Raw genomic sequence first — 19244 nt, forward strand, 5'->3', positions numbered from 1 at the left:
CGAATGTACGCCACGGTATCGCGAGATCGCGAGCGTCGACGGCCGGCTGACGGCGGGGCCGGAAAAATCGCTAGCCGTAAACGGGAGCGCGATTATTCGCGTACTCGCGGCGAATTTACAGGTCCCATCGACGGATAGATATAGATTCGCGCGTGTGTTCACTTTCACCAGTGGCCACCGTTGCTCGCTGGCCTCTTTCCGCTCGCGCGGATTCATCTCGCGCGGTAGCTACGGGGATCGAACGGCGTCCCCGGTCGAGGCTATCGAAAGACGGTGCGGACGGTGCGACGATCGTAAGGGGACGGAATTGCGACAGAGGCTCGTGCGTTATTCGAAGGGAGAAAGAGGAAGAGAGAGAGAGAGAGAGAGAGAGAGAGAGTGTGACAGCCGGGCGCGCGCGTGGATTCTTGCGAAAATGCCCGAGTGGCCTGAAAAAATAAACCGCGCCGATAAGCGCCGCGGTACCTGATAAAGTCGCTCGCTTTATCGTGTTTGCCCGGCGCGATAGCGATGCGCAAAAATGAGGTTGAAATTGCAAAACTGCATCGGTGCCGGCGCGAGCGAAAGCGAGGAAAGGAGGAGGAGGGAGGGGAGGGGGAGAGGGCGAGAGCAGGGCGAGGTTGATAAATCGCGCAGAAGGGTCTCAGCGGCAGGGAACGTGAAACGGGGTTGGGGGTAAGGGGCGAGTGGGACGCCGAGGGGCCGAAGGCGGGTGCGAGAGAGCCGAGAGAAAGAGTAGGAAAGGGTGGCCGGGAGAGGGAGGAAGAGGAGGAGGAGGGTGACGGGTAGAGGAAAGAGAGGAGAGGCCGGTGCATTCGATGCACCGTCGAGGGGACCGCGTAATCTGAAAGGCTTATAAACCTGCATCCGGCGCAGCGATCGATAACGGGAGTTATCGGCGTTTCATACGAATCGCCGCGACTTCCTCCCTTTCTTTTCCACCTTCTCGCGCACGCCCTATTTTTTTTTTTTTTTTTTTTTTTTTTACCTCCGCGTACCCGCTGCGAGCATCCATCGGCTAGCCGAGGAGAGCCACGCGTCGCGGCGCGCGCGGCTCGATCGTTGGTTCCGGCGAAGAATCGCAAAGGATCGCGACGACGCGGACGAGAGCACGCGATGGCACAGATGGGACGTTCGAGGGAGGCGGGCACGGGAACGGCTCGACCGTTCCCGCACCGCATCTCCCGTAAATATGCTTAATTCCACGCGAACGGAGACAGCGGCCGGCCCTTCCTGGCGGGGCAGCCTCAGTCTTTTATTAATTGATCGAAATTAGAGCGAGCACTCGGCCCGCTTCATTGACAGAGGAGCTACCGACGGTGCAATGACCGCTCGGTGATTCGACTTGAACCGATGATGACGCACCCGCGCTGTTGGACGCTCGCGAAATTTTGTCGTTTCCTCGAGCGAGTGGTCCGGGGCCTGAAATTTTCACGCCTCTGCCTGGTGGCTCGTCGCGCGTTCCCCGTCGCCAGTTGCGCCGAAGGTCGGAAACTTTAAGCAGCTGTGTCAATTCGAATGCGACGAGGCTGACGCGTACCGCAACGGCGCACCGTCGAAATATCAGCCGTCTTCCTCGTCGTCCCGCCGCGGGAACTGGCCCGCTAATGACGCCGGTAATCCGAGCAAGAGTCACGCGTTTAAACTCAGACGCGCGCTACCATTTGATTTTACGACTGTTCCACTCGGCTAGCGCGACTGTTACGGCGAAAGTTCTACCCGGGGAAGAGTTTAAGGGGATCTGAAACGCGTTCGCGGAGTTTGCGCCGGCGAGAACTCGTCCGTATGCCAACGCTAATTGCGAAACACGCTATCACAACTTGTTCCTCTGTCGTCTATTGCCTCATCCTTCCGGTCCCCGCGATCTTTGTTTCGCAACTGTCGTTCGACTCGTCGATCTTACCCGCGAGAGTACGATCCTCTCGCGACGATCACGATTTTCGAGGATCGTCGAGGTCGAGCGTCGCATCCACGGTGGCGATCGTCCATCGTTCGCGGATGGATCGATCGTCGACGATTTGGTCAACGCGCGTTTTCGTAACATTCCTGCGGCGCTCTGGAGTGGACATCCGTTTCGAACAGATAATATTATCGTAGTTGGAGTTTGTAATTGACGTAGAGCAATCTCCGCGACATTTATGCGAGTTCCGCGCTTTTTTCCTCGTCCGTATTTACTGCAACACTTGTCACGAGGAAATACACGAACGCGCGGACGACGGATGGAATCATCCGAGAAGAATTCGGCTGGATGGCGGCCGTCGAATCGTCACGGATCGTCTACCGTCCCCACCCTGCTGGGCGGCCTTAACCTCGAGGTAGGTCGGATCCCTCGAGCCGAATGTTTGCCCAGGCGAAATGTTAATAAAACGAATCGAGGTCGTGGCTAGCTGGAGCCGCGTCGAAGGTCGGGGGCGGGCCTGCAGGCGGACGAGTATTCGGTAGGTAGACGAGGCCCGACCTCGAACTCTGCCGTGAATCGCGCGGACCTTCGACGTGTTTTTCGTCGTCGCGTCTGTTGCTCCTTTTTGCGCGAGCCGCGCGTTCTCGTTCCCCCAGCCGTACGAAAAGTGGCGCTAGAAATTTACCGCGAAACAGGACGAAGTGGTCGGTTAGGAGCGAGTAGGTCCGAGGAAGGACGAGCGAGCGTCGAGGGAGCGAAAAAATCGAGCGCGAAAGACGTGCTCGGGTATCGGCGATTAAAGAGCTAACGCGACAATAGGCGTCTTTAATTACGCGTTACGTAAAAGCGCCGGTTCATCTCGCTTCACGCGTTGTCGTTTAAATAACGCGTGGCGCGGCTCGCGTCGGCTCCTTGATCGTCACACTGGAAATTATCCAACGAGAATCGATCGTACTCGAGGCAGCTAGTGGAGGGGCAGGGTGCACACGGCTACCGCTTGGGCTTCCGCGGTTACTTCCGGTAGCATAGTTTCGCAAAAACTGCTCAAATCCAAAGCACGTAAGCCCACGACGCGGCTAAATAGGGATAAGGACGTGGAGGGTGCGGAGGATCGGATCGAGGGACAAACTGCTTCCTCCTAGGTTCGCCAGTGCGCTCTCTGTACTCCGCTTCCAAAAGCTATCGAGCGAAATATCGCCGTCGAATTTACTCCGTTTCACCGGGTCGTGCGAAGCACGCAGACGTGTACCGCGTATTAAGGTACGCGCGTGTGCGCGCACGCGGATACAGCGGTGGAGCGCGTGGATCGCCGCGGTCTGCGAAACGAGCGGCGCGCGTAATCTCCCGGCTTGGTGCTCGTTAATCGGTAATTCCGAGAAACGGATATCGTCAGAGGAGACATTATCCCCGGGAACAATACCGAAAGTTAAGAGGTTTTCGCGTGGAATTCGAGGGCGGGGCGGTCTTCCTGGCGGTATCCTATCTAACGGAGGCGCCCCTCTACGCGGGGCGCAGCAGGCCCGCGAGCAGGCTCATTGTCTCTGTATCGTCGATAAATCCGCGTATTCGCGGCGAAACGCGCATTGTTTGGACACCGGGGGGCGAAGCGAGCCCGCGTGCCCGCTCACCGGCAATCGCGCGTAGCGGCTGTGTCCGCGCGAGTTCCACGGCGACCAACCGCTACCTTCCGCCCCCACGGCCGTGCGCTCGTGCGCGCGCGCTCTCCCGCGCCCCTAAGCCCTGGTACCGGTGTTGTGCGCGCGGATTAAGCGAGTGCACGCTCGGATTTAGAAGCGGACCCCGTTGGGCATCGGCAGCGCGCAGACAATGCGCGCACTCGGGCTACACACACGGGCATTAAGCGAGCGCAGTTTTACCTCTTCCAAGTGCAGCTTGAAATTAACTAAGTAACAATAGCCGTCGCCCTGATTTCGTTCCTCTCTACTCTATGCTCTTCTATTACCGCGGGCTCGTTCGTTTCCATTCCCCGGTCCTTTGCCACGCGCATTCTTCCCGAGAGCGCCTTTTGTTCCGTCCGCCGCGATTTCCATCCGCGTTTCGACGTCGCGATACCCCGGAAAGGGATTAAAAATTAGCCTCGATTCGCGATACCGATCGTTTTAATCCGGCGAGCCAGCTCTCTGCCCTTCTCTCTCTCCCTCATTGCGATCGCCCCGGTTTTCAATGCCGCCGCGTAGCTTTTGTATCGCGCGCTTTGAAGGAAAGTAGCCCACGGCGAACGACGGGGCAGCCGCAGCCGAGGCTCGCGTTTTCGTGGGACGGGACGAGGCGCGCGTAACGCCGCGACAACCGATTAAGAGCATTCCGCGGGCGTAATGGATCGCGCTTGGCCGCCGCGCGGGCTAATAGGTGTTTAAATTACTCGCGGCTACTGGCCAACAGAGAGGAACCCAGCCACCGAATTTAGGCCACGCGCTCGTTCGCCCGTGAAAATAATTCACTCGCGAACCGACGATCAACGTCTGCAAACGCGATTACCTCCGCGCCGGGATAATTGATACGATTCTCGTGCCGATGCGTCGAACGAATTTGATCTCGTCTCGCGTCTGGACAGGGTCAATGTCGACGTCGACCGCGAGCAGCTTTTACCAACCGCGTCTCTCTCTCGTCCCGGAAATGAATAAAACGAGACCCGGCCGTCGACGACCCGGGACGGGTGAATTTTTATTTCAACACGCGGGGAAACTAACGGACGCGGTTACCCGCTCCCTCTTCAGTTCTCAGCCACGATTTTTCCTGTTGCGCGCGTGTCACCAGGGAGGCGATTCGTTCTCATCAACGCCAGGCAAATAAACACCTCGGACGCGCGCGTCTGTTCCGCCGCGCTCTGCACGCGCCTCTGTATTATAATTGCGCCATCCGGCAGCGACCGCTTATCGGTCGTTGCCGATGGATTTTCTCCGAATTTCACCGATGCTGCGCGGGTGTTATCGTCTGGCAGGCATTGTTTCGAAACCGGCTCGTCGCCGCCGGATTATCTACACCGTGATCCCCGATATCGTCGACGCGGAGCAGCGCTACGCCCGTTTCTTGATCCGCGACACACGATTCTCGACCAGCAGATAAAATCGCGCGCCTCTCGCCACGCCACGTGTATCTTACTCTATCTGCGCACGGTCTGTAATTCGCGAGAAATCAACCGCGGTTCATCCAGCTGACGAGCAGTAGGTATTTGTAACGATCAGCGGCGGATGGAACGGCTCGCGGCGGCTGGCATAATTGCCAGGATTAAAGCGCATCTGTTACAGTCGAATTCGCGCGTAGACGCTCCCTCCCTCTCTCCCTCTTTCTCTCTCTCTCTCTGATTGACAGCTCGAGAATCGCGTTTATTCGCGTTCCCGAGTAAAGTGCGAGTTAGCAGTTCCAAAAGCCCCGGCGATACCACACGCCAGATTTCACGATACGTCCACGAGTTCGATCGGCGTTACTTATTTATAGCCGCTCTCGGTGCGCCAGTTACGCCTACGTGTACGAACCACTGACAACCCGAACAGCCTCGAACCGTTTCCGAATCGTTTCTTCTCCCGTCTGAGGTCGATGCCGCGTACCCTTCCGATGGCCAAACTGGCCGCCAACTCGGCGCAAGGTCGCGCAAATTGGCACCGGCCATGAAGTCGTTCCGAGAATGTCGCCTCCGTTCGCACCGACTGAAAGATCCTCTCTTTCTCTGACCCCACGCGCTTGCCATCGAGGTCACCAGCGTTAAACGCGAGTTATCATCCATCTCCGTGTGGCTGGCACCAAAAATCGTCGAAAAATGCCAGTGGATGGATCGATCGATGGATGGATGGTTCTCGCAGTTCGTTCGTGGTTAAAGAAGAAGAAGAAGAAGAAGAAGAAGTGGGAAAGCAAGAATGCACGCGTCCAGCGGATGGAGCATCGATCGAAATCGGTTCGCGTTATCCTTGCAACCGGTCCGCTCGACGCGAGAGGCAACGTATCGGTTTTTGCCCGTCGCCTCAAGTTCCCCGACGTCCGTTCCGCCGAGCAACGGATCGTGGATGCGTCCGAACGATCGGCGCCGATAGCGAACGGGCAGAGTCGATAAATCGACGCGGGAGGAGAGAGCGAGCCCGAACCTACGGCGTTGTATTTGCTTTTGCAAAAGTATCCTGTCCCGGGGCGAACAAAAGGGGCTTTTGTCCCGGCCATTGCGAACGCCCATGCTCGGTAATTATCAACGCTCCTATTCATCGACTTCGTTCCGCGAGTCACTGGTTCGTGACACGCGCGAGAGCGCCGGCCACGGTCCCGACCGGCCCCATTTTTCCCTTGCCCCCGTCAACATTTTTTTTCGACGCTGCCCGCGAGCCAGCTGGAACGCGTTTCGTGCATCGATCCTCGCTGCGTTGCTCGTTACAATTAAATGAACTGGCCAATAAACGCCCGTTCGATGCAGCGCGCTTAGCGAAGCGACGAAGAGGCAGAGGATTAGGTCGAACGACTCAGCGACGACGCTCCAAATTTCGCGCTACCGTATTCTTAAGGGTGAGAGAGTACCACGCGAGAATCGCGTCAGCCAAGGAACATCGGATCGTCGTCGAGGTTCTGTAAGCCTCGAGCGGAAGTTTATCACTCTCGATCTTCATTCCAGTTCGGTAGATATCTACGAGCGGCCCGTTTTCATTTATGACCACCTGTGGCCGAACGGGCAGTACGCGTTCGCCGTCGGGGCCGGCTGGAACGACCGTGGGCACCGAGCTTAATAACAAGAGGCGCGTATACGCGCGGTGCAACGATCGCGAAGAAAGGGACTATAAGGGGGCAATGCCGGGTAACGGGGCCGGAAAGGGGGGGACGAGTGTAAAGAAGAGGATCGTAGGAAGGAAGGGAGGACCCCGGCAGGTCCATAAACCAAGTCCCGACCTATCCTCCGTCCCCGTGGCTTGGCCGTGGCTCGCGTTCCCGCGGGCCGAAAATGCGAAGCCAGTCCCGTCGACTCTCTCCGCGAGCGTCGACCGGCTCCTCCCTTTCTTCCTCGTCTTCCGTTGCCTCCTCTGGTTCGCGTTCGCCACCGCCGCTTCGCCTCTCCCGTCATTTCGTCGAGTCGTTTCCCGTTCGGGGTTTCGCCTGGGTTGGCTCGTCCGCGGTTATGCCCGTCAGTCCATATGCCCGGGGTTCACGGTGCATTGCACCGGTGGCCACGAAGCTGGGAGCGGGCGAAAGAAAAGAATTGCGGTTTCTGCGTTCGCCTCCGACGCTGCCCCTCTACCTCCCCTCTCGCGTCGTCCACGTCCCAGTGTTTCGGAGACGGGACGTCTCGAGCCTCCTTTCGCCCGTTCCATCGAGACGCTACCCGCGTCTCTTCTCCGGTCAGATCGTTTCGAACGATCGAGAGATTCGCTGTTCGAGCCGAGGCGCATTCGAGCGTCACGATCGACGCGTATTCCTCGGGGAAGCGAGGCGTTCGGGGAGCGTGAGAGAGAGAGAGAGAGAGAGGATCGAATTGAAAGGGGACGCGCACCTGTGGCGTGCCCGTCGATGCACACACGCGAACACAGACTATAGCGGAGGCGAATTCTTGGGACAACTTTTGGCAGGCAGTGTACTGGGGGCTGGCTGGGTGGGAAGGGTCCGGGGTGCAGGAGGCGGCGGCGGCGGTGGCGGTCGTTGGGTGAGGTCAGTGTCGAGCGTTCGCGAGTTGGACCGGGCCCTCCTGCACCCGTTGCACGCCTGCACGTACACACATACGTATTCGCGCTCGTGCGCGCCTTCCATTGGACACTATCGCATGCCAATCGAGCTCGCTGTTTTCGTCCACGTTCGGAGTAGAATTCCTTCTCCCCCTCCTCCTACTCCTCCTCCTGGTACCTTGTTCTTCTTCTTCTTCTTCTTCTTCGTCTTCGTCTTCTTCTTCTTCTTCTTCTTCATTCATAATGAGCAAGTAGGTCGCGTACGAACAGTTGAATTAAATTGTTGAATATACGCGGCGCGCGAGCCGTGCCAACCGCGCGCGGTTTCCCCTCGCCGCAGAGGGATAACGAACCCGGCGAAATTTGGCACGGATCCTCGAAATACGGAGCGTGCACGATGCGGCGAGGGACACGAGGAGGAGCGTGTGTCGTCTATGAGAAAGTGAACCGGCGCGTGTGTGCGTCCGTGGCTCGCGACGCGCTCCTGGTTTCGCAGTGTGTTCGCCAGGAGAGGTGCATCGCCCTCCGTCGCTGCGTCAAGGCCAGCGAAATCGTTCGTTCGTTCGTTCGTTCGTTCGTTCGCTCGCTCGCTTACTCGCTCGTTCTCTCTATCGAGACGCGTTCCGCTCGCTTCTGCTCCGTCTTCTTTCTCGCTTCATCGTACCCCCGCGAATCCCTCCTCTCGATCCACATCCTCCTCCGGCTCTCTCTTCCTCTCAGACGCTCCGGCAACAGCCGAAACCCGCGGGACGCCACCCTCCACCCTCCACCGGACGATGCAAAGTCGTTGGAATACGACTCGTCTCCCAATTGCTGCGATCTTGATCGCCGTGCGTTAATCGTAATCTCTGGTGGTCGTGGAACGAGTTACTCTTCCTCTCGTGATCCACGCAGACGGCTGGCGTTCGAAAGACGGGGGGACGATCCTTCGTAAAACGATCAACGACGATCTTTCGAATTGCCCTCTGATTCGAAGCGTCGTCTACAGAGAAGAGACGTTCGAGAGCGCACGGATTAAGCGCGCGAGGTTTAAGGATAGCGGCGATGGTCCCCGGGTCGTTAATTCCGCTTCGATGCCACGGACTGTCCACGGGATTCATTGCTCTCGCAATTAGTCGTCCGTGGCCGGCGCGCCGCTCCGCGACGCACCGCGCCGAATGACCGAGTCGTGGAATGCGATCGAGAGGCTAATGGATCGGCCAGCTGGAAAACACGCCGCGAACCGGTGGGTATTCGTCGCATGGGAACCGACTGATTTTTCTCGAATAAGCAGCACCCGTTGATTACGAGCAGGCAACGAGGTTTCGAAACCGCTCGATTGGAGATTGTCGATTCGTGGCGATTCGATTCGATTCGTTTCGGAGTCCATCGTTGTTGGTACGGTGCGAAACGTTCTCGTGTGTGAGAACGCGCCGGCTCGTTGACTCATCGCAGGCGGCGAAGGCGAAACGAGCGCCGTTCGATCGAAAATGCTCGCTAGTACAGAATGTAATTTACGCTGGTCCCCGCTGCTGTGACATCTTTTTTTCCAAAGCATTGTCCGAGCAAAGTGAACCGTCGTCGCCGTTAGACAATGCCAGGCCTTGTCACCTTCCTCCTTTTCTTATGTAGATCGTTACGCTGGCCGAGCAACGCTCGAACCGCGTCTGCACGAATCGAAGAACGAGAAGGGCGAGAAGAAGTTCGCCCCGTTTCGTACTTCGAAAACGGGCTGCCACGGCTCGCAACGGCACCATCGGCGAACATCGTTCCACGACGTAGCCGTGTACTCGAACGAAACAGGTGTAGCGCAAATTATCGCCGCACATCGGCTTACGCCGAAGGATGCGCCGGGGCAATGATATTACAGCTGCGCTGCAATAAGTGCCAAGTGTTTATGGATCGCGAGCGTTAAACTCTGCGCAAACTTACGGCGCGCGCTGGTCGCCGTAAAATGTAACTAGTTCCGAGCTAATTACCGGGAGGGGGTTTGATCCAGCCATCTATAATTGAAGGATCCCACGGAGGAACGGATCAACCCCGCGTTCCACTCGTTAATGGATTCGCGATCGACGCGAACGAGATCTCGTTCGCGAGAGGAACGAGGAGAGATGCGGACGCGAGGCGGAGGGCGCAGCGCGAGGGGACAAAGGAGCGGAGAACGGTGGTGGAATAACAGAAAGAAGAAGGGAAGAACCGCGCGCGGGGCTGCTGAAAGCCGTGGAGGACGCGAGAACGACGCTCCCTCTCGAAGAGCGTAGGCATACGCGCCGCTTCGGAATTATGCAACGGGTAAGTTTTAGTGGGCCGTATAGTTACGCCATAGGGATAGTCGTTTATAGTCGCCTCCTCCTGTGTTTCGCGCGCCGGTTCTGTCCGCCTTCCGCGAGGCTCGCGTCTGCGATTCTCTCGCGAGGCATCGCGCGAAGCGATAACAGGAAAAAAGAGAAGAAAAAAAAAAGAAAAGAAAAACAACATTTTTCGCAATCCTCCTCGCCGTCTCTGTACCCGCTTTCGTCAATCAGCTTGTACAGTTTCGAGTCTCAACGAAGGCTGAACCTCGCGCATTTCACCTTTCCAATTTAATGGCGTAATAAAGACTATTATTACATCCATGCGCGAGGAGTTGGTCGCGCGAACATTCTTCTACATTTCCACGCATCGTTCCGAGTTAATAAAACAGGGAATCCGAATGAGAGAGAGGGAGAGAGGGATAGAGGGAAGGGTCGGAAGGAGGCAGTAATCGCGCGATGCAACGCCAACCACTCCCCGGGCGAATGCTCGAGCGGGCTAGGCACGCGTGAGGTCGCGGAAAACGAAGCCGAACGCCGCTCGACGGTATCGGTATCTCGGGGGCCCCCAGGCTAATGTAACTGTCGTGTACCGCGCGGATCCCTGCCCAGAAACCGTTAACCAACCTGCGGAGGTTTATATTCGGCGGCATCGACTCGCGATTATAACTGAATCGAGGAACGGTCGTCGCCACCCTCTCTTTCTCTCCTCGCGTGGTTCTCTCGCCGTGTGCACTTTCCTTCTTCGAAGTATCCGCGACGACGACGACGACGAGGACGACGACGAGCGGTGCGCTCGTAAGCGCGTGTAACCGCGTTGCGCAACGATCGCCGGTTTACGAGCCTGTCCTGCCCGGCGAGGACCGTGGCTCGACCGTTTCCCAGACTATCGGTGCCGTTCGTCACCGATTACGACGCGATTACAGCGGTCGCGCGGCTATTTAACGATGTCATCCTCGATAAGCGGCTTCGATCCGAGCCGGCACGAGCTTTGGCATCGGTACGACGCTACTTTGAACAGGGGTTCGACGGTTACGGGTTTGTATCGGCGATAGGTTTCTCCTCTCGCCTATTTTTGCCTCGATCGCGAACAGGTCCGCCGCGATCCGCGCGGAGAGGGTTTTCTCTCTGGTTCGGGCGACGCGACGAGGTGACACGCGACGAGCGTCCAAGTGCGTGCGAAGGCCTGGCAAAAGAGACCCTCTCCCGGGCTGGCGTCGAAAAAGGGGGCAGCCGTGCCGCAGGACGAATGGAAAAGCCGCACGAAACGAGCAGCTATATTGCCCCCGGCCCGTGGTATCGGCATGAATGAATAAACAGGAGCATAAATAGGCTGCTTAAAATTAGCTGTTACGGAGCGAGCGAATTGCATTTAAGATCGTATCGACCGGTCAAAGTGTTATGGGATAGAGAAGGTGGTGGCCGTACGAAGGATGCCCCTGGCGCCTTCCCCTACGTCGTGTACGAGGGAACCGGACAGCTGTCCGAAGGCGTCATGGTCACCGACCCTCTTTCCACTCGAAACGCTTCCGTCCTCGTCGTATCGCGGCGGGAAAACCGTGGTCATCGCCGCGGTATAATTCGCCTCCCGATCTATCCGGCTCGAAAGATTTTCAGGGGTTTCGAGCAGTAGACCGATTATCCGCAATTGCAGACCGATCCGCGAGCAGAGACGCGAAGGTAGGAATTTTAGGGGGCTCGTAACGAACAGCGTCGTGCGTCGGTAGTTCCTTATTTATGAGATTAGAGGAGGTAATTGGCGAGGGAAACGATAGCGGGCTCGGCGCCTCCCCGTTTCCGGCAGCGTTTCCAGTTACGTCCACCCGTAACGTGGAAAACCGGGCGCACGCGAAACCGAGGAACACCGCGTGTGTACGAGAGCGACGGCGAGGGCTCGACGTCGAGAGGGCGGAGTACGGGGTGACATCGCGAGAATCGTCGCGAAGATCGACCGCGATGAATCGGTTGGCCGCGTTGGCCCGCGACAAAGGATTCCAGGGGCTTATCAACCGAAACGTCGGGACGGTGGTGTGCACCGTGTGAGAGGAAGAGAGCGTGTGAGAGAGAGAGAGAGAGAGAGAAGAGGGTGGCGGAGGGTGGGTGAGGACTGGCGCGAGTGTGCAGGGATTTTTATTCGAACGGCGTCGAGTGGCGTCGACGTCCGGCCGAGGCAACTATTTTAACGTCGGTCGCGTCGCTCGCGGTATACACAATGTGTTGGAGGACCGGCTCGATCATCGCTTCGACCTCGCAATTTCGATCCGCGACGTGGGTCGTTGCACCGTCCTCGACGCAGCGTCGAAGGCAGCAGCCCCGGCACATACGCACACGCGCGATCCGTACGTGCACACAACGCCTACCGTAGCCGAGGCACCAGGCCCGCGCCGCGTTCACTGCGCTCTATATCGATGCACGGTATTATGCACATAGGCCACGCGTGCATCCCTTTGACGACCATAAGCCACGGTTAGGGGTGCCGCGCCGCGTCGCGCCGCGCCGCGCCGCGCCATGCCGCGGTGAAACGTAAAGTAGAGATGTGCACGCACACGCGTTCACCGCATCGCGCTTTATACACCGTGGCTACGAAAACAGAAACCGATACCGTCGATCGATCGACGCGTCGTCCTAACCGTCTTTAGAATCGTCCGTCGATTCTACGCTCGACTCGTCGCGCGCGTCACGTCGATCGGGGTCTAAGAAAGATCGTCCACCCCGTGACGGTACACTTTGGACGGATCCCCTCGACGTTCCATCGCGGGCCACTTGAACGCGTGGCTATGGAGCCGATTGATCGATCGACAAACATTTAGGGGACACCCCGTGCAGGCTGGTTCGCGAACTCGTTCGTTCGCTCGTCCAAGGCGAGCTCGAGTTTCTGACGCGCGTACGCACGGTGCATTCGATCGTGGAATCGATGGAAATAATTCGTTGGCTCTTTTTCGCGATCACCGTTCCAGCCTTTTGCCCTACCTACCCTGAAACGTGGTCCCCCGCCCCTTGGCCTCGTGCCGCGGTCTCTGTTCCGTGCAGTAGCTTCCCGGTTTCTCCTCTGTCATCCGGATGGAAACGACACACGCGGGGTAGAAGTTCGAGAGAGAAGGAAAAGCGAGGCTGCGGCGGGACGGGAGCGATGGAAACACGGGTGGAGAAAAAGAGAGGCTCCCAATCGACGGGAAACCACGAAGAGGATCGCGCAGAGGGCTCGCGCGTATAATAAAGCGTAATGGACGCGCCTCGGACGATCGATTCGGCCTTTTTTTCGTGATTTTCTGCCGGCATGCAGTCGGCAGCGGCCGCTTTCCCGTAATACGGCGAAATGGATTTTTCGACTGGACGTCTCTGGGATGGTGACAGGCTGCCCGTCGTGCCGTCCGGACGAAAAACGAGGGGCGAGGGGAGTGAATAAAAAAAGATGATAAAAAAATAAAACTGTAACGGCACGCGCGAGAAATTCATAGGCGAAACGGATATTCATCGAATCGACGGCGATTATTAAAACGCGTTACCCGCGTCGCGGCGGGGGTTCGGTGACAGGAGGACTTTCGAGTCCTGTCCCCGTCGCCGGGGAAAAATGTCTGCCTGCCGCCCCTCGCGAGCCGTCTCCCCCCACGTTAAAACGAGACCGTAATTAACCTACGGACTTGATCGAACGTGAAATTCAATGATATTTATTTAAAGACTATTTGCAAAATCCGCCGTCCCAGGTTTTCCGCGTTTTCCTGCAGGAATATTACGTTATCCAAATGAACCGTTATTAATATCGCAGCGTCGCGTTGTAATCACAGCCACGGCCGGTAACGCGATATTTCAGCGGATATTAAAATGTTTCGCATTAAAATAATACGATACCGTAATCAGCCCTTCATTCCGTCGCGAGGCCGCTCTGATCTTTCACCCCGCGCGGACGATACGCCCGGGGAAATCCCGAAAAACCCGTCGACGCGTGCCGCGCCGGCTCCGTCCTCGATTTTTAACGGGAATCGTTCCATCGAACGCGTCGCGTCCCCGAGGAGATTCGAATTCGCGCGACGGTCAAAATGAATATTTAAACAACCCGCTAAGCCTCGGCGACAGAGCGTTGCCTCGATTCTGCGAGGAGCTCGCCCGCTGCGCGTCCACCCCAACGCGGTGCCTGCCGACGGTTTTCGCGCGACCCGTTATTTGCTCATGAAAATTGTCATCCGGTCGTCGACGAATTTGTACGGCGAAATTAATTTCGCGTGTCGCGCGAAACATCCTAATTATCGGAATCGAATACGGGATTATCGCGGCGAGGGGTGGTACCGCGAGACGCGAATTATTGTCGCGCGCGTTCACCGTTTCGACGACGCGGAGGATTCCTGCGATTTTCCATCGGGCGCGACTTCCCCTCCGCGTTGCAGCCGCGGGTTTTCTCGCGCGGCGTTCGCCCCGCGAAACTGGTCGCCGCGCGCGTACCTACTCGTCGAATCGAAACCACTTTTTCCGACGCTGAAAGAACGAGCGTCGGTCGCGATGCGAGCGTGGCTACGCGAGGGGAATCGAGAAACGAGGGGGAAGAGAACGGGAGGAAGAAAACGAGCCGGGTTCCCGTGCGAGGGGAACGGTGGAGGAAGGCGGAGAAGGATCGCGGCAGGATTTCGCCCGTAGGAAAGAGCAGGAGGAACAGGAAAAGCGAGGGCTAGGGCGCGTACAATGCGAGCCACGCGGTACAAACGAACTCTCTTTCGCGGTAGCAGAAGTAGGCCTGCGAGCAAACCTCGCAAGGGTGCCCCCTCGAAATCTCAGGTGGGGAACAGAGGAGAATCGGAGCGAGAACCGGAGAGGGGTAGAGAGAAAAAGAGAGAGAAAGGGAGAACCGGTTTGGAATTTCGGGTAGGTCGAGATCCTGGTTCTTCCTGGACCGGTGTAACCACGGATTCCTCGCCGGCTGGTTCGCGTCTGGTCTCGGAGCCGCGTACCGCCCACGACGTAGCTCTGCCTCTCCGGTGTCCTAAATTCTTTCGACCCTGAGACAAGTTTATCCGCCGCCACGATCGGTTGCACGCTCGTTCCTCGAAACGATCGTTCGAGGCTCGCTGGCGGGTATATAAAGCGGAGACAATCGCGAGGGCAATTGCGATTTCATGTTCGATGGTCCCGAATCGCCGTGGAACGGGAGACCCGATTCGTTGGCTCGGTTGATCCGAACGGGTTCGGGCACGATGGCTCTCTCTCTCTCTCTCTCTCTCTTTCTTAACGCCACGGAAGCACGGGCAACCAGCCATGAAATATAGATGCCTCGGTTACGAGCAGGAGAATGACAGTAATGGAAGTAGAAATAGAAACGGTGCCAGGACGATAGAGGATGCGAGGGGGCCCCGCAAGAAATGGTACCTGCCGAGTGGAAAGAGAACTGGCCGGCCCACTAGCATTTTGGGACAGCCACTAAGCTGCTACGCGTACAGACCCACCCATCTAATCGCCATTTTGGCATGGCTTAGGTTCCGTTCCTAACCTCCTCCTCCGTCGATGGCGAATCGGTTTCTCCTCGAAATTACCCGCGTTACCGGGGCAAAATAATCGACGCGTTTTATCGCCGCCGCGTTCGTTCGTTCGTCGACAGGGGTGGAGAACGGGGAGGGGTGGAGAACGGTGAACGCGATGTTAATATCGCAAATTATTTCACGCGAGGCGGCTCGTTACGATACGCGGACAATATCGACGATTCGCGGCGAGCCTTAAATAAACACGGGAAAAAATGAGGAATCCTTTTCGTCGGTTCATTTTTTAAACGAATTATTCGCGCGCCGCGCGCGTATCAATCATGAAATTAGAATTTAACACCATTACCGGATATGGAATACACCGGGGTCCGGAGCCGCGTGCGGTCGTCGTCGAAAATGTGAAACGAGAGCCACGACGGGCGTGCACGGCAGCCGAGGTCGTCGGTTGTATACGTGAAAAAACTGCTGGATTTAGCGAATATCATTGTTATATCTCTGCCAGGGAAATTTATAAAAAAATTTGTTTGCCGCCAGACGCGAGTAAATTGAATATCAACGGACCAAGTGGAAAATAAATTTTATCACGGGTCTCTCTATAATTAACAACACGGTCAATCGGGGCGAAGGGAAAATGATTTCAATTTGAAAAATTGAACGGTCGGAACAGGGGCCGCGTCCCCGCGTACCGCGGACCGTTTTTCTTTTCAACGACCGGCTCCGCGTGGCACCATAATCGTTATCAACGTCGTTTCCGTCGAGCCACGGGACCGAGGAGAGGCGAACGCGACGGTCGAAGACCTTCGGGCACTGGTTTTACCCTTCCCCCGGATTTCTCACGGTGTGGCCCCTTTTCCGGTGGCCCGTCGGCCGCGCCTCCGTATCTGGAAGAGGCCAGGAAACGGACGAGCGAGAAAAACGCCCGCCGGAGGACACCGAACGCCGGAGGAACGCGGCGAGACCGAGCCTCGAAACGCCGTCGTCCTCTTCGAACATCGTTCCCTTCTTTGCGTTTCGCAGAGGGAAGAACGTCGAGGAGGATGCGCGCGCGTAGAAAGGAGACGCTGGCAGAAGAAAAAGAGGAGAGGTTAGACGGCGGTTTAGGAATACCAATCGCCGTTGGATTGGGCCATATCGCGGAGTACGATGCGAGGCGAGCACGCGTGTATCGCGTTTGCGAATCGACGCGTTCCTCGTTGGGCATTTCCATCGGATTCTCGCTCGATCCCCCGACACCGAGAGGAAGAAGGCTGCATCGGCTGGCCTCTGGGGCACAGGGACGGCGGGTGGAAGGGGTGCGCCGGTGCGCTAACTCAATTTCTCCTCTTTTGGTACCCAACTTGTGGCTCCGGGTGGCGGGGTTCTCCCACTACGCTCGCAGGCCCGAGGATCGAGCATGCCGGGACCTATCCCTCCTCCTCGCGGCCCCCGCCCTGGCCCTGGCCCCGGCCCCGCGCGGCCCCCGTAGCCAGGAGGGTCCTACGGCCATTGATCCCGACCTTCGCGCGCCGAACGAGCGCGATTGCCAACGAAAGCCAACTTGCCGAACCCGAACCTGCCGCACGCGGTTTTGCGTTGCCCCTCCCGTGGCCCTCCCCCTGCGCACCACACCCGCCGACACCAACCTTCCCTGCCGTGTCTAGCTCCTCGTTTCCTTCGTTCTTACACCGCGACGACGACCACGACCGCGACGACGATCGAGACGACGACGACGACGACGACGAAGACGAAGACGAAGACCCACCGCACACACCTCTTACCCTTCTCTTCTCCTTTTCCATCTCCGTCTACCCTAACCGTCCTAACTCGAGCCACGATTACACGTTCGACTGTGCAGTCTCTCCTCTATTCCCTTCTCCCCGCCCTTCCGTTCCCTTCTCGCATCGCGTAGGTACCCGACGCCGATTCGCGAGGGGCCATGCCTCGTGCACGGGACTCCGCACACGCTCGGTTCTACTCGGGTAGAAACCGCGTACGCAAAGGGGGATGGCGAAAACGTTCCCCGCGTTTAAAAATAACCTTCGCGGAATCGCGATCCTCTTCTTCTTCTTCTTCTTCTTCTTCTTTTTTTCCACGTTTTTCTCTCGTTCGCCACCTCCGTCCATTAGCCTGCGGGGGTACCCCACTCGAGCGGTGATACCGTGTCGCGCGACGGCGTATCGATGGCCGCCGAGCGGGACGTGGAATCCGAGAGCAGCCTAGAAAACCCGGCCCCGGCTCTTCTTCCGCGGTGAGAGAAGCATCTAGGTCCCTCGTTCGGCTAATGCGATGCGCGTCTTTTACCTTGAATCAAGCCGGGGCCCGCCTCTCAATTCAACACAGTTCGACAGCCCGACCGCGATGTCTCGTCACGCGCTAGAGGGTCTCGCGTGCGTTTTGGTTGTTACACCCGGAGCTTCGTATCCGCACCTGGCTGTTATCTGGCTCTCCTTAATAATATTTCGAGCGACGACGCACGCGGATCGCCGGACCAGGGCCCCGTGCCCACGGAGAAATCGGTGTCCAACACGGAAACCCCGTTTCTGGCGCGTCCTCGCGGACGAGTCCGCGGTGGACTCGCGCGTGCAACGGGGGCCACCGCCGATCGGTGCGACTGGCTCGTATCGATGTTGCGGGGGTGCGCGACACGCTCGCAGCTTGGCGCGTGCACGAGCTGGCCGTACCAGAAGCACGGTAGGCGATCGTTACCGTGGCTACCGGTATAAACCGGCGTTGAAATTAACGCAGCGACCGAGGCGACGCTTTGTCGGTCGGCAACGTGCGTACGATGCACACGCACGCAGCACCCGGTCCGCTCGTATGCCACGCATGCACGCAGCCGGCTGACCGACCAGCCAGCCAGCCGTCTTCTATATATTTTGCGCGTCAACGCGGACCGCGACTCCGCGGATACGAGTTTCGCGATCGTGTTACGCGAATCCCGGTATTACACGCGTGTCCTCTCGTCGCATCGCGCATTTAGCAGCGCGCGGCCGCCGGCTCGTTCACCGCGCTGTCGTTAAGCGCTTCCGCGAGGATCCGCGAGGACTCGCGCGACGATTCCTCGACAGCAAGGACGCGAAACGTCCCGTAACGTTGCTCGAGCTCGCGTAGCCATCGCGTTACGCGAGTAAGATGATTCGAAACAAGGTTATTGGCTCTGCGAGTGCAGCTGCCGGAGCGTTCGCTGCCGTTTCTCCTGCAACCGTCGCCCTCCGCCACACGTTTCGCTCCTCCCGTCTTTGTCTTTGCTCTCCCCTCGCCTATCCGTCCATCCTGCTTTTTTCCACGCCGCTCCACGACTCTCCGGTTCGCTCTACGAACTACTCAACTTCCCTCCTCGTAAAATCAGCCGCGAGGAGTAACCGATAGCCGGGCGTTCGCCTAGCCAGGATGCGAGGCCTCGCGACACTCGCTCGTCTTGGTACCGATTTTAATCGTTCACTCGAGGCGAATTCGTCGCACGAGACGGATGCACCGCGGTGTTCCCGACGCAGCGTCACTTTTCCTCGCGAATCGAAGAACCGGTTTTAATTGAAGGGCTCGGAGGAACGACGCGCGAAAGGGGTTGGGCGTCGCGGATACGAAGTTTCGGGCAAATCGAGTTTAAAGTTCGCCTGGCCGCGTTCAACAGCCCCTGCGACACCGCTCCATTCATACGACCCGTATTATTTCCTTATAGGCGACCCCGAGAAAGGACACGTTCCTCGTGTCCGATCGTCGGCAGTCGCGATAAACCAGTTCTCGAAAAAACGAGGCAGCCAGCCGCGAGGCGGACTCGCGAGAACTCGAAACGACGTTACCCGCGCGACACGAGTAACGAACGATTCGTCTCGCGAGAGAGTTTCGAGATCGAATTCGCGGCGGTTGCTGGCGGTGACTGTACCCGAAGTTTGCGGGCCCGCTCGACTCTGAGGTGTGTACCTACCCGCCAGGTACTCTCCGCTGGCAGCCGTGGTAGGTCAGTATACCCTGAGAG

At 57.9% G+C, this 19244-nt stretch overlaps 1 long non-coding RNA gene across 2 annotated transcripts in view; it reads right to left on the minus strand.

The window, feature by feature from the left end:
* The window catches only part of LOC143428517 (uncharacterized), a 147630-nt gene that overhangs the window by 102533 nt on the left and 25853 nt on the right, over positions 1–19244 (minus strand). The window contains exon 1 of one of the 2 annotated variants that reach the window (XR_013102431.1): positions 6788–6804. The exons of the other annotated variant lie outside the window; for it this stretch is intronic. This is a non-coding gene — a long non-coding RNA (uncharacterized LOC143428517). Of the gene's footprint in view, positions 1–6787; positions 6805–19244 lie in introns of those variants that run through there. 2 annotated transcript variants of the gene reach the window in all.

The sequence above is a fragment of the Xylocopa sonorina genome, chromosome 10 (genome assembly GCF_050948175.1).
Source record: "Xylocopa sonorina isolate GNS202 chromosome 10, iyXylSono1_principal, whole genome shotgun sequence".
Classification (NCBI taxonomy): Eukaryota; Metazoa; Arthropoda; class Insecta; order Hymenoptera; family Apidae; genus Xylocopa; species Xylocopa sonorina.